General features: G+C 43.3%; 1 pseudogene; it reads right to left on the bottom strand.

Annotated features, from left to right (window-relative positions):
- Positions 1–11,424: 11,424 nt before the first annotated feature.
- Positions 11,425–12,320, bottom strand: LOC105478191 (biogenesis of lysosome-related organelles complex 1 subunit 6-like; annotated as a pseudogene).
- Between the last annotated feature and the right edge of the window lie 2,236 nt (positions 12,321–14,556).

Raw genomic sequence — 14,556 nt, 5'->3', positions numbered from 1 at the left:
TCTCTCGCCTGCTCCTTTCACTTTTCCACCATGCTATAAAACAGCATGAGGGCCTCACTGGATGCAGCCACCCAATCTTGGACTTCCCAGCCTCCAGAACCATGAGCTAAATAAACCTCCATTCTTTATAAATTACCCAGTCGCAGGTATTCTGTTATAGCAACACAAAACAGACTAAAACAAATACCAAGGGTTTGTGCCATAAGAGGACACATGGCTTTTGGGTTTGCAGTGGATAATGAGTCACTGGCAAGGGCTGCAGTTTTAAAGGTAACTGACAGTAGTTGCAGTAACTGACTGTTACTGTAGGAGTGAGCCTGGCTTTCAGAATTCACAGCTATCTATCCACTTTATTTCTTCTCTTCTTGTGTGCTGAGGTAAGAAAAATCATTAGCTAAGTTAAAGGGATTTCAGAGCCAAAACCAACTTGGCTCTGAGAGACCCAAGTTCCAACATAAAAATAGGATCCTTAATTTCTAAAGAACTGAGTACTCTTGGCTTTAGGGTGCCCCTTTGTTAGTGGTTCTCTCCCTCCCATGGACAGCTATAGGTTTCCTATTTGTCATGTTTTTGTGTCCTGAGAATTTGGTCAACCAACCAAAAGGTTGGGAGTTGTCAAGAATATGCTAGACAGAAATGTGGGTTGCACCCTATTTGTGACTAGCATACTGACTGTTATGTCTAAATCTTTCTTTTGGCTGTCTTTGGTAGTCTGGATTTTGATCTAGAAAGATTAATAAGAAACATAATGGACACCCCAAGTTCTAATGCATGCAAATATAGTCCCCCTTTAGGGACTCCAGACAGCTATGTATTCAAACATTATGGTCCATTCTTGTACACATTTTTAAACCTATGGGCAGATTATACCAAAGACTTGGCCAGGCACAGTGGCTCATGCCTGTAATCCCAGCATTGTGGGAGGCCGAAACAGGTGGATCACTTGAGGTTAAGAGTTCGAGACAGCCTGACCAACATGGTGAAACCCTGTCTCTACTAAAAATACAAAATTAGCCCAGCATGGTGGTATGCACCTGTAATCTCAGCTGCTCAGGAGGCTGAGGCAGGAGAATCACTTGAACCCAGGAGGCAGAGGTTGCAGTGAGCCAAGATCACATGATTGCACTCCAGCCTAGGCAACAAGAGTGAAACTCCGTCTCAAAAAAAACAAAAACATAAAAAGATTATACCAAGGACCATTTGGAGTTCCAATGGCCTTTATGTGGACTGTTCAAACCTTGTAAGGTTGTTTTTATTATTTTTTTATTTTATTTATTTATTTTTTTGAGACGGAGTCTGGCTCTGTCGCCCAGGCTGGAGTGCAGTGGCCGGATCTCGGCTCACTGCAAGCTCCGCCTCCCGGGTTTACGCCATTCTCCTGCCTCAGCCTCCGGAGTAGCTGGGACTACAGGCACCCGCCACCTCGCCCGGCTAGTTTTTTGTATTTTTTAGTAGAGACGGGGTTTCACTGTGTTAGCCAGGATGGTCTCGATCTCCTGACCTCGTGATCCACCCATCTTGGCCTCCCAAAGTGCTGGGATTACAGGCTAGAGCCACCGCACCCGGCCTAAATTTTTTTTTTTCAGAGGGAGTCTCACCTTGTCGCCCAGGCTGGAGTGCAATGGCGCAATCTCGGCTGGCTGCAACCTCTGCCTCCCGGGTTCAAGCAATTCTCCTGCCTCAGCTTCCCGAGTAGCTAGGATTACAGGCATGCACCACCATGCCTGGCTGATTTGTATCTTTAGTAGAGACGGGGTTTCACCGTGTTGGCCAAGCTGGTCTCGAACTCCTGACCTCGTGATCCACCCACCTCAGCCTCCCAAAGTGCTGGGATTACAGGCGTGAGCCACCACGCCCGACCTGTTTTTAGTCTTAGAACTAAATTAGAAGACTGTAGCATAGGGTTAAAGTCTGAATGGGATGTATATAATTGATTAGCATGTAGAAGCTTCTAAGCTCTCTTTCTCTCTGTCCTCCCCTGCCTACTTAGAATCTGCTGACATTTTTGCTTGGTTACCTGCCCAGGATTCCAAAATAGCCTTTTTAAAAGAATCATTGCAAAGAGCTAATGAAAGGCTAGAAATGGAAGATGTCCGCCACACCAAAGATGGTAAAACTGATGTAACTCCTACTGCTCCTCTCTATCCTACTTTGCCTGAATATTTAGTCTATTAATACTCTGTCTGAATTGCCTTTCTTCTGTGAAAACAAAACAAAACAAAACAGTTAAACAGTTCCCTTGTAGCATAAAACCACCTGAAAATTCAGGAGACAATCCTGGAGTGATTTACATTACCTGGATAAAAACAGCTCAGGGCCATAGGTTAAAAATTTTCAAACCCAGGGAAGACCTTTAAAAGTTTTCTGAAGAATTCAGTCTTTTTTTTTTTTTTGAGATGGAGTCTTGCTCTTGTCGCTCGGGCTGGAGTGCAGTGGCACAATCTTGGCTCACTGCAACCTCCGCCTCCCAGGTTCAAGCAATTCTCCTGCCTCAACCTCCTAAGTGGCTGGGATTACAGGCACACGCCACGACGCCCGGCTAATTTTTGTACTTTTAGTAGAGACGGGGTTTTGTCGTGTAGACCAAGCTAGTCTCGAACTCCTGACCTCAAATGATTTGCCTACCTCGGCCTCCCAAAGTGCTGAGATTACAGTCATGAGCCACCGCGCCCAGCCAGAATTCACACTTAATTATAATTTAAAATCCCGGGATGGGGGCTGGGTGCGGTGGCTCACGCCTGTAATCCCAGCCCTGTGGGAGGCCGAGGCGGGCAGATCACGAGGTCAGGAGATGGAGACCATCCTGGCTAACACGGTGAAACCCCGTCTCTACTAAAAATACAAAAAAAAAGAAAAAAAAGAAAAAAAATTAGCCGGGCGTGGTGGCAGGAACCCGGGAGGCGGAGCTTGCAGTGAGCCGAGATCACGCCACTGCACTCCACCCTGGGCGATAAAGCGAGACTCCGTCTAAAAGAAAAAAAAAACTCGCGTGATACCTGATCTACACCAACTAATATACATGTTGGTGGGATCTGAAAAGCCCAAAAATGGATGAAAGAGGCAGAATGGTAGTTTCCTAAGAGTGATATTAGTGACCTGACAAGCCCCACCTGGTCCATTTACGAGTCAGACAAACCCTGAAAGGTTTCTAATGACCTTAGGAAAGCTATTTCCAAAGTATTTCAGCTCTATGGCAACCAACAAACTAGAATCACTTGTGGGCCTGCCCCAGGGCATTCCAATAAGCAACCCCGAAAACGGCAGTTTCGAAAAAATAGTTGTCATTTGTGCAAATGATCAAAACATTGAAAAAGGGACTGCTCCCAAAGAATTTGAGAGAAGCCCCTAAAAACAGGCTGCCTACCTCTGATCACCTCCATGTTAACCAGCAAGACTGACAGGCCTCCGAAGACAGCTCTGGTAAGTTTCCACTGGTTATTTTTTGCCCTGTTTGTTAAAAAGCTCTGCCCTGAAGGCAATGATCTAAGTAAGGAACAAGATTTTGAAATTCTTTCTAAAAGAAATTTATATCTGTAAAGAAAATCTCCATTTGTAAGGGTATCTCCCTCTCTGCACCTAAACCGTTAGAAACCTTTACAATGAGAAAGGCATTGGTTTAAAAGCTTGCATATCAACCTTTACCTTTGTTTAAGGTGCTTTTCCTGTCCATCTTGTCTTAACTGGGCCTTTAAGCCCTTCTTTATCTTGGCAAATAATGGTGTTTGTATCTAAGTTCTGTGCCTTTGAGATGTAAATTTTCTACCTTGTTTCACTTAAGAGTCATCCCTTTGGAAGCACAAACTTGCGGTTGTCGGGCTAACAATTGCTCAGGGCAATGGAATGATGGTCTGAAGGGGGAAGAGAAAAACTATTTCAAAGTTGGCAAATGAATCTTTTTTTTTTTTTTTTCTCAGATGGAGTCTTCCTCTGTCTTCCAGGCTGGAGTGCAGTGGCACGATCTCGGCTCACTGCAAGCTCCGCCTCCCGGGTTGGTTCACGCCATTCTCCTGCCTCAGCCTCCCGAGTAGGTGGGACTACAGGCGCCCGCCACCACGCCCGGCTAATTTTTTTTTGTATTTTTAGTAGAGACGGGGGTTTCACAGTATTAGCCGGGATGGTCTTGATCTCATGACCTCGTGTTCCACCCGCCTCGGCCTCCCAAAGTGCTGGGATTACAGGCGTGAGCCACCGCGCCCGGCCCGGCAAATGAATCTTAATGAAAGCAATAAAATCTGCTTCTTTCTGTGTATATGTTTGTATATTTATGTGTTATGTGTATCTGATATTTTTATACCAAAATACATAAAAGAGCTCTAATTGGTTTAATAAGTGTTTAAAGTCATTAATTTATAAAGCAAGCATATTTTTCCTCTAGATTTACTAGTCAAACAAGCGTATTACCTCCTACATGTATAATAAAGCTATAAAGCCAACCAAAGAGCAAAATACATGAAAAAAAATCTTGATACCTGTCAGTCATGGTGATACAGAAGGGCTGGGCTCCTGGCTAAACCCCACCCACAAGCCTGGAACTTCGGCCCTAAGTGAAAACAGCTGACCCCGTTTTTCCCACCCAAATGTTGCCATTTTTGGCCTGCCCTGTCCCTATCCTGTGCTGATAAAAGACTTCAGCTGGCAGAGCAACACAAGTGGCTGAGTGTCAAAGATACAAGCAGCTGAGTGGCAAACAGAGCAGCAATGCATATCAGAGACTATGGATAGACACGGCTAACTTCAGACGGTGCGGCTTCGGAGAGGAGCCCAGCCTGAGACCGCTGGGCTTCAGGGAAAGATCACCTTCCCATCCCCTTTCCAGCCTCCTTTTCTGCTGAGAGCCACCCACCGCTCAATAAAGTCTGCATTCATCACCTTTCAAACAGTTCACGTGGCCTGATTCTTCCTGGACTCCAGACAAGAACCCGGGTTCCGAGAGAGCAGGGTTTGCCACCCTGACCCTCCAGTGACCTGGTTGGCACTTGGCCATCCCCGGATGGCAGAGCTGAAAGAGCATTGGTTGTAAAACATGCTTGGACGCTGCTGCAGGGCCCACAGAGAGCCTGCTCCCACCAGAGAAGAGCGACCAGTCGGTCCCAGGATTCATTGGCTCTGATTCTTTTTTTTTTTTTTTTTTTTTTTTTTGAGACGGAGTCTCGTCGCCCGGGCTGGAGTGCAGTGGCCGGATCTCAGCTCACTGCAAGCTCCGCCTCCCGGGTTTACGCCATTCTCCTGCCTCAGCCTCCCGAGTAGCTGGGACTACAGGCGTCCGCCATCTCGCCCGGCTAGTTTTTTTTTTGTATTTTTTTAGTAGAGACGGGGTTTCACCGTGCTAGCCAGGATGGTCTCGATCTCCTGACCTCGTGATCCGCCCGCCTCGGCCTCCCAAAGTGCTGGGATTACAGGCTTCAGCCACCGCGCCCGGCCCATTGGCTCTGATTCTTGCACTCACTCGCTTGCACCCTCCCTCCTGCGAAGAGTAGCTAGTGGTGAGCTGAGTGAAATGAGCCACTCCAGTTCCTGCCCACAAAGGAGTTCAAGAGAACTATCCCGTCTCAATGCGAAGGGAAAAAAGCAGGGTGGAAGAACCATGTTTAACCTGTTATTCTTTTTGCTTTTGTAATACTTTAGTTTCCTGATTTTTTTTGAAAAATAACTTGAGATGATGGCTAGCTTTGCTTAATGAACAACTCAAGCATAATTGTTAAAAATGAGTAAATTAGGTGTATGTAAATGGATACAAATTGATAAATGAGCTTTTCAGTTTTGAAAACCTTTTACAGTAACAAAGTCCTATTATGATTAAGTAATAAGTAATAGATATTCATGAAAGGTCTGAGTCATTTCCAATTAAGTTAGAATACGGAAACGTTAATTTGAGCATAACTTTAAATTTATTTTTGGCTTCTTAAATTTTATAGGAAGACTAAATATGGCTGGGTGTGGTGGCTCACACCTGTAATTCCAGCACTTTGGGAGGCTGAGGCGGGCTGATCACGAGGTCAGGAATTCCAGATCAGCCTGGACAACATGGTGAAACCCCATCTCTACTAAAAATACAAAAATTTGCCAGGCTTGGTGGTGGGCGCCTGTAATCCCAGCTACTCGGAGGCTGAGGCAGGAGAATTGCTTGAACCTGGGAGGTGCAAGTTGCAGTGGGATCATGCCACTGCACTCCAGCCTGGGTGACAGAGCAAGACTCTGTCTCAACAACAACAAAAAAAAGACTAAATATATTTTAGTCTGTTTAAAGAAAAGCTATGGAAAAATATTTTGGTCTGTTAATATGAAAAACTATACTTTGAGAAAGTGTATATTTCTAGAAATTATTAAACTTAATTTATAGAATACTGATTCACGATTGCTAAGGATTAAAAATTCTAATAATATAATTAAAACTACTATAAAGGAAACAATTATGCAAACTAAAAGTAAGATGTGTTTTGGTGAGGAAAAAATAAAGATACTTTTTTAAAAAGAATAATTTTGTCTAATATGGAGGTTATTTAAATGTTGTTTCAAAATAAGGATTTAGGAAGGAAATAGAAACAAGGTAGGGAGGAACCAGTAAGAGAGATGTGAAGAAAGTTATAAGTATGAAAATGTATGTTTGGCTTAAAAAAAAGTTGGAAAGAGAAAAAGTAGTATTTTTTTTGTATGAGGAAGGATTTTTGTGGTCAAAATAAGGGAAAAAGGAAAGTAAATTTTTGTCATAAAGTAGAATGATTGGTTGTTCCAATATGAAAAAGAAGTATAGAACAAAACTGAAGGTTTTAGCAAGTTGTACAAGATTTGAGCAAGTTCTAAGAGGTCTGAGCAAGTTTTAGGTGTGTAAGAGATAAATCCTATGAAAAGAATTTTGTAGGCCAGGTGAGGTGGCTCACACCTGTAATCCCAGCACTTTGGGAGGCTGAGGTGAACAGATCACTTGAGGTCAGGAGTTCGAGACCAGCCTTGCCAACATGGCAAAACCCCATCTCTACTAAAAATTTAAAAATTAGCTGGGCGTGGTGGTGCATGCCTGTAATCCCAGCTACTCGGGAGGCTGAGGCAGGAGAATCGCTTGAACCCGGGAGGCAGAGGCTGCAGTGAGCCGCAACTGCACCATTGCACTCTAGCCTGGGCAACAGAGCAAGACCCCATCTCAAAAAAAAAAAAAGGCCGGGCGCGGTGGCTCAAGCCTGTAATCCCAGCACTTTGGGAGGCCGAGACGGGCGGATCACGAGGTCAGGAGATCGAGACCATCCTGGCGAACACCGTGAAACCCCGTCTCTACTAAAAAAATACAAAAAACTAGCCGGGCGAGGTGGCGGGCGCCTGTAGTCCCAGCTACTCGGGAGGCTGAGGCAGGAGCATGGCGTAAACCTGGGAGGCGGAGCTTGCAGTGAGCTGAGATCCGGCCACTGCACTCCAGCCTGGGCGACAGAGCCAGACTCCGTCTCAAAAAAAAAAAAAAAAAAAAAAAAAAAAAGAATTTTATATGTGATCAAGTTGGCAAAAATTGGAAAGGGATTATTTATAGGGTTTTCTAAAAATTAAACTTTGAGATCAAAAGTACACTAATACAAAACTAAAATTTAATCCCCTGTGTTAAAACAGTGTGTTCTTGGAGTATTCATCTGTTTTTTTTTTTTTCCAGAGACCTTTTTTTGTATTAAATGTGTAAACAGTAGTCCTCATTTTGCAAATTCAAAATCAGACAAATGTATGAGGGTGTATAATTGGTATATTTATAAACTGTATCACTCAAAAACCACTGCAGTCACAATCTATATTACATTCAACATTTGCATATTTACATGATACTTACTGCAAAGTAAATACAAAATGAACTCCCATCAGCTTAGTTCAGAACACAGGTAATATAATTTCAGAACAAAGGCAGTTTTTTCAACAAGAAGAAGAAGAAGAAAAAACAGAAGTCTCCCCAGTACCAATTCACTATTTTGTGGAAAAATACAGAAAGACTAATTATAAGAGATCCGTTCAGGTTTAGTCAGTAAGATATGTTGTTTGTTTGTTTTGTTTTTGGAGACAGGCTCTCACTCTGTCATCTGGCCTGTAGTGCAGTGGTGCAATTATAGCTCACTGCAGCCTCGAACTCCCGGGTTCAATGAATCCTTACACCTCAGCCTCCTAAAGCACTGGGATTACAGACGTGAGACACCACACTCAGTCTAGTAAGATATGTTTTTGTTACTGAAATACAGCTAAAGTTTTAGATTTTAATCACCAAGATAACAGTACTTCTGGTTTACAATTGACCTTAAGATAGTGGATACTAATATATATACATTTTGACATTTTTTTTAAAGTCTTCAAAACTTAAATAATACGATTCTGAAAGTATATATGCCTTGCCATCCATTCAATAAACATGATTTATTTTTATACAGGTCACAAAAGTTCAATTAACCGGAATTCTGTATCTATTGCCTGCCTGCTAGGGTTCGGTCTTAAGTCTGACTATATCAAAAACAGCAGTTCAGAATTTATTTCATACAATTAATCCCAAGAGTTGCTGGGTAGCTTTTAAAGTATTTTATTGCTTATAATACAACTCACTAGATAGTCTATACCGGTAGCTTCTGACATCAGAATGGTCTGGGGAGCTCTTTTAAAAATACATGGGATCCACATCATAGCTAATTACACTAAGAATCGAGAATGTCTGTATTTTGTAATGTTCCCAGGTGATAATGCTATGCAGCCTAGTGTGGGAAACCCTGACCTGCCACTGAGCTTGTGGTTCTCAATTTTTCAGGTGCCTTGGAATCACTGGGGGGAACTTTAAAAACTAAAAGCAAAGCAAAACGAACAGAAAACCAGATGTGCTTCAGTAGATGGAGAGTAGTGTGCAAGAACCAGCATTTGAAACAACCATTGCAGCTGGTCCAAAACAACTCAGGAACACTGCACTCCCTTTGTCAGATACCACATTACAATGAGTACATTCAGCAAGTTAGGCGACATTGTCCTGCAAGCCCTAATGAATCCTGCCCTAGGCAGTTTGAGCAAGTGTTTGAGGGCAACACTCAGCCTTTTCAAATAAAATATATTTATATTCTTAAATATTAGGTCAAAGTCAACTGAATTGTGAGACTATCATTCATTAAAGAACATAAATGCCCTTTCAAACAATTTAAACTTTCTTTCTTTTTTTTTTTTTTTTTTGAGACAGTCTTGCTCTGTCACCCAGGCCAGAGGCCAATGGTGCCATTTCGACTCACTGCAACCTCTGCCTCCCAGGTTCAAGCGATTCTCCTGCCTCAGCCTCCCGAGTAGCTGGGACTACAGGTGCCCACCACCACGCCTGGCTAATTTTTGTATTTTTAGTAGAGATAGGGTTTCACTATGTTGGCCAGGCTAGTCTCGAACTCCTGACCTCATGATCTACCTGCCTCGGCCTCCCAAAGTGCTGGGATCACAGGCGTGAGCCACTGTGCCTGGCCACAATTTAAACTTTTAAACAAACCAGTTCTTAGCCCTCAACTTAAATCTAATGCTTTCTCCATCATTAGCCTGATACATGATCAGAGGTAGTGATTCCAGCTTACCAAAAATGTAATGTGGATTATGGAAGATACACATTCATACATCTTTACAGGCTCTGCACAGTCCCTATGTAATAGAGATTGGAGACCAGTTGGATATTAAATAATATGGTAAAACAGTAAATAATACACTCTTGATTTTAAACAATGAAACCTCATAATATTTTCCTCACATAGTAAGTTTCTACATATAGTATCCAGAAAAAATTCTAGAAAACACTAAAGGTATCATGCTACCTCTTTGTGAAACTATTTACTAATTTTTCACCATCTCTGTCATTATAAAGTGGGTCATTGCTATACATCATTCCATTTCAAGAATTTTTTTTTTTTTTTTAGACGGAGTCTCGCTCTGTTGCCCAGGCTGGAGTGCAGTGGCACAATCTCGGGTCACTGCAAGCTCTGCCTCCCGGGTTCACGCCATTCTCCTGCCTCAGCCTCCCAAGTAGCTGGGACTACAGGCGCCCGCCACCACGCCCGGCTAATTTTTTGTATTTTTAGTAGAGACGGGGTTTCACCGAGTTAGCCAGGATAGTCTCGATCTCCTGACCTTGTGATCTGCTCGCCTCGGCCTCCCAAAGTGCTGGGATTACAGGCGTGAGCCACTGCGCCCGGCCTTTTTTTTTTTTTTGAGACAGAGTTTCGCTCTTGTTGCCCAGGCTGGAGTGCAATGGCGCAATCTTGGCTCATTGCAACCTCTGCCTTCTGGGTTCAAGCACTTCTCCTGGCTCAGCCTCCCCAGTAGAGGCATGCGCCACCACGCCCAGCTGATTTTGTATTTTCAGTAGAGAGGGGGTTTCTCCATATTGGTCAGGCTGGTCTCAAACTCCCGACCTCAGGTGATCCACCCGCCTCAGCCTCCCAGAGTGTTGGGATTACCGGCATGAGCCACCACACCCAGCCTCAAGAATTTTCTAAAAGCACAGAAACTGTATCTCAGTGTATGATAACTGTTACTATAATAGTATACTGTATTATAAATATACAAGCTCATTTGAGTGTGTGATAGCTCCACCAAATTTAGGAATAGATGTAATCTACTTTGTTTTTGTTGTTGTTGTTGTTGTTGTTTGTTTTTTGAGATGGAGTTTTGCTTTCGTTGCCCAGGCTAGATGGAGTGCAGTGGCACCATCTCGGCTCACTGCAACCTTGACCTCCTGGGTTCAAGCAATTCTCCTGCCTCAGCCTGGCTCAGCCTCCCGAGTAGCTGGGATTACAGGCATGCGCCACCACGCCCAGCTAATTTTGTATTTTTAGTAGAAACAGGGTTTCACCATGTTAGTCAGGCTGGTCTCGAACTCCTGACCTCAAGTGATCCACCTGCCTCCGCCTCCCAAAGTGATGGGATTACAGGCGTGAGCCACTGTGCCTGGCCTAGATGTACTCTTTGAACCTTCAGAAGCAGTGACAACGGCACTGGTTAGTAGAATCTATCTGGCATCTTGCTCACCTGAACTACACCTGAAGTGCTGTTATTTCCTGTGCATGCACTTTTCCACTATGTTCTTCACAAGGCTCACCTCTTTTCCAGGGGTAGATGTGATTAAGCAGCTGGCATTTCTTCTCAACTAAGCAGTGAAAAGACAATTACTAAAAATCAGCATTATATTACCAAAAAGGCAAGCCAGTTCATAAAATAAGAACTGGAAAGTTTTAAATCTATATTCATTAAGAAGCTACAAAATTCATATGAATTTTTAACCACTTAGGGTCTAGACTCAAACCATTTTCCAGTTTATAAACGACTCAAAGTCAAAATAGTACATTTTAAAATTAAATAAAATTTGAAAAACTTACATATAAATATCAAAAAGCAATATGATGTCTACTATTTAGGAAGAAAGACATGGAGACACAGTAATCCTGGAACAAGGATTTGAAGATCTGACATAACGGGATAAGCCACTACCTCAACTTCAGTCTACACTTAAGCCATCTTAATCCAAATATAGGTAGGAGAAGAAAACACACAAACACAAATGTTCATGTCCTTTTAGCTGGTCTGGCAGTTAACTACTTTTCCCTTTCAAACTCCTCTCAGTGCTGCAGTTTAAGTGCCTTTTTTTTTTTTTTTTTTTTGGAGACAGAGTCTTCCTCTGTCACCCAGGCTGGAGTGCAGTGGCACAATCTCAGCTCACTACAACCTCCGCCTCCCGGGTTCAAGAGATTCTCCTGCCTCAGCCTCCCAAGTAGCTGGGACTACAGGCTGGCACTGCCACGCTTAGCTAATTTTTGTGTTTTTATTAGAGATGGGGGTTTCACCATGTTGTACAGGCTGGTCTCGAACTCCTGACCTGAAGTGATCTGCCCACCTCAGCCTCCCAAAGTGCTGGGATTACAGATGTGAGCCACACGCCTGGCCTGTGCTCTTTTTTTTTAAATTTGACGTTTTTTTCACAAAGCATCAGCATCTCTTTTCTTATATTCACCAACTCGGCAGGATAGTGTTTAGCCTCAGCAAACGAAGCATTAATAGCTAACATAGAATGACATTCTTTAAATTTTGAAATCTCTTGTTCCGGTGTGTCTGACAATACAACCTGGTTCTGTGTGAGTTCCTGGAGGGTTTGTTTTGATCTGTGCAGAGCTGGCAAGTAATGAGAAAGCAATCCTTCTGCCAGTTGCTCAACAGTTTTGTTTTATAGTCAAGTCCTCTATTAACCCTTCATCTGGAGAAGTGTCACTTAAACCCAGCGTGGGCTCCCAGGCCTCCAGGCTGTTGAGTGGCCTTATCAGGGCACCGACCAGGGACAATGGCCCAGGGACACTCATGTCACTCCAGCTAGGACAGGGAAGGGGCCTCATCTGCTTTGTTATTATTTATTTATTTATTTATTTATTTATTTATTTATTTATTTTGAGACAGAGTTTCGCTCTTGTTCCCTAGGCTGGAGTGCAATGGTGCAATCTCCACTCGCTGCAACCTCCACCTCCTGGGTTCAAGCAATTCTCCTGCCTCAGCCTCCTGAGTAGCTGGGATTACAGGTGCGTGCCACCATGCCCGGCTAATTTTTGTGTTTTTAATAGAGATGGGGTATCACCATGTTGGTTAGGCTGGTCTCAAACTCCTGACCTCATGATCCACCTACCTCAGCCTCCCAAAGTGATAGGATTACAGGCATGAGCCACTGCGGCCAGCCCCATGTTTCAGATTTAAGAATACTTTTTTCTTTTAAGCTACCTATAGTTTACAACAATTTGATAAAGTATATTTTTGTAAACAAAAATTGAAGGCCAAGGTGAGTGGATCACCTGAAGTCAGGAGTTTGAGACCAGCCTGGTCAACATGGCGAAATCCCGTCTCTACTAAAATACAAAAATTAGCTGGGCGTGGTGGCGGGCGCCTGTAATCCCAGCCACTCGGGAGGCTGAGGCAAGAGAATCACTTGAACCCGGGAGGCAGAGGTTGCAGTGAGCCGAGATCATGCCTCTGCACTCCAGCCTGGATGACAGAGAAAGACTCTGTTTAAAAAAAAAAAAAATGGAGGCATTTGCTTTTTCTTCCTACCTTATCCCTCCAGAATTTGGAAACTATTCATGAGTATTCTTATTTTTATGGCAATCTGGTTATTCACATAAGTTCAACAAAAATTTGCTTTCTTTATGACAGGCTACAATTGACAACACTGGTTAAAATACCAAGGCTTTGACTGGAATGTCATATTTGAGAATGTGCATAAAATGCCTGCTTTCAAGGGTTCCCAGCCTTACAACGTGGAAAAAAAGTCACTTCCTGGAAGGCCCAGGAATCTCAAGATATTAGATACTACAGGCAAAGTCTGATGTCTGCCTTAGTTTGGCTTTTTATTATTGAGCGGTTTTCATTTTTATTTTTATTTTATTTTATTTTTGAGACAGAGTCTCGCTCTGTCGCCCAGGCTGGAGTGCAGTGGTGCGATCTCGGCTCACCGCAACTTCCGTCTCCCAGGTTCAAGCAATTCTCCTGTCTCAGCCTCCCGAGTAGCTAGGATTATAGGCACATGCCACCACGCCCAGCTAATTTTTGTATTTTTTAGTAGAGATGGGGTTTCACCATGTTGGCCAGGTTAGTCTCAAACTCCTGACCTCAGGTGATCCACCCACCTCGGCCTCCCAAAGTGCTGGGATTACAGGTGGGAGCCACTGCGCCTGGCCTATTATTGAGAGGTTTTAAAAAGTCCAATGTGAGACTCCTTACAAAATTTCCAACAACTTGTAAAAGAACCTAACTGATTATTCTTGCTGCACTTATATAAAACAACCAGGCCAAGTTTAATGAGAGTAAACTTATTTTGCAAACAGATTAGTTTACCTCTGATTACCTTTAGTAGGAATTGAGTGACTGTAGAGAGAAAACTTATGTTTCAGAAGAACAAATGTAGTACCCCTGTTACTAGATCATAGCCCTGTTCACTGTGTTTGAGTTTTTATTATCCACTTGTAGACTGGACTGGATTCTGAATTCTAGTTTCCTCCAATAACTGACTACAGGACTCCAACTAAGAACAAAAACTGCTCTGTTCCTAAAGCCCTATAAGCTGAAGCTGAACAACTCAATGTAAATTTGGGAAGGGACAAGTCTCATGGCTGATGTGTGGGCCACACAAAGACTTCACCAGAATGACCAATGCCACAACCAGAAACACTGAAACTGCAAACCAGGATGCGAAGCTGCCAACTTCACACTGCGGACAGCTTTCCCGAGACCATCAGAAGAAGGCTCCCTATCCTAAGACTCTCACTCCTCTGAATTTTTCTTTGCTTATTCTTACCTCTTTCACTTGGCAGCATAATGCCGTAGTTAGAATTTCACAATCAGTAGCTTCTGTGGGTCACTTGCAAATGGTCACTCTTTGCTTTAATTTAACCCAGTCATGGGATGCCAGATAATAAAATTGCTGCCTACTGCCATCTGTACAATTGCTAACACTTCTTGTTGCGCAGGGATAAATCCATCAGGTGTTGGAGACTCAGTTGCAAAAATTAACAGGCTACTTTGTTTATGATGGTAGAACCCTCATCTGGCTCC

Source organism: Macaca nemestrina, chromosome X, assembly GCF_043159975.1.
Source record: "Macaca nemestrina isolate mMacNem1 chromosome X, mMacNem.hap1, whole genome shotgun sequence".
In the NCBI taxonomy this organism is placed as follows: domain Eukaryota; kingdom Metazoa; phylum Chordata; class Mammalia; order Primates; family Cercopithecidae; genus Macaca; species Macaca nemestrina.
The sequence above is the reverse complement of the archived record's forward strand: the minus strand, read 5'-3'. Positions and strand labels throughout refer to the sequence as shown.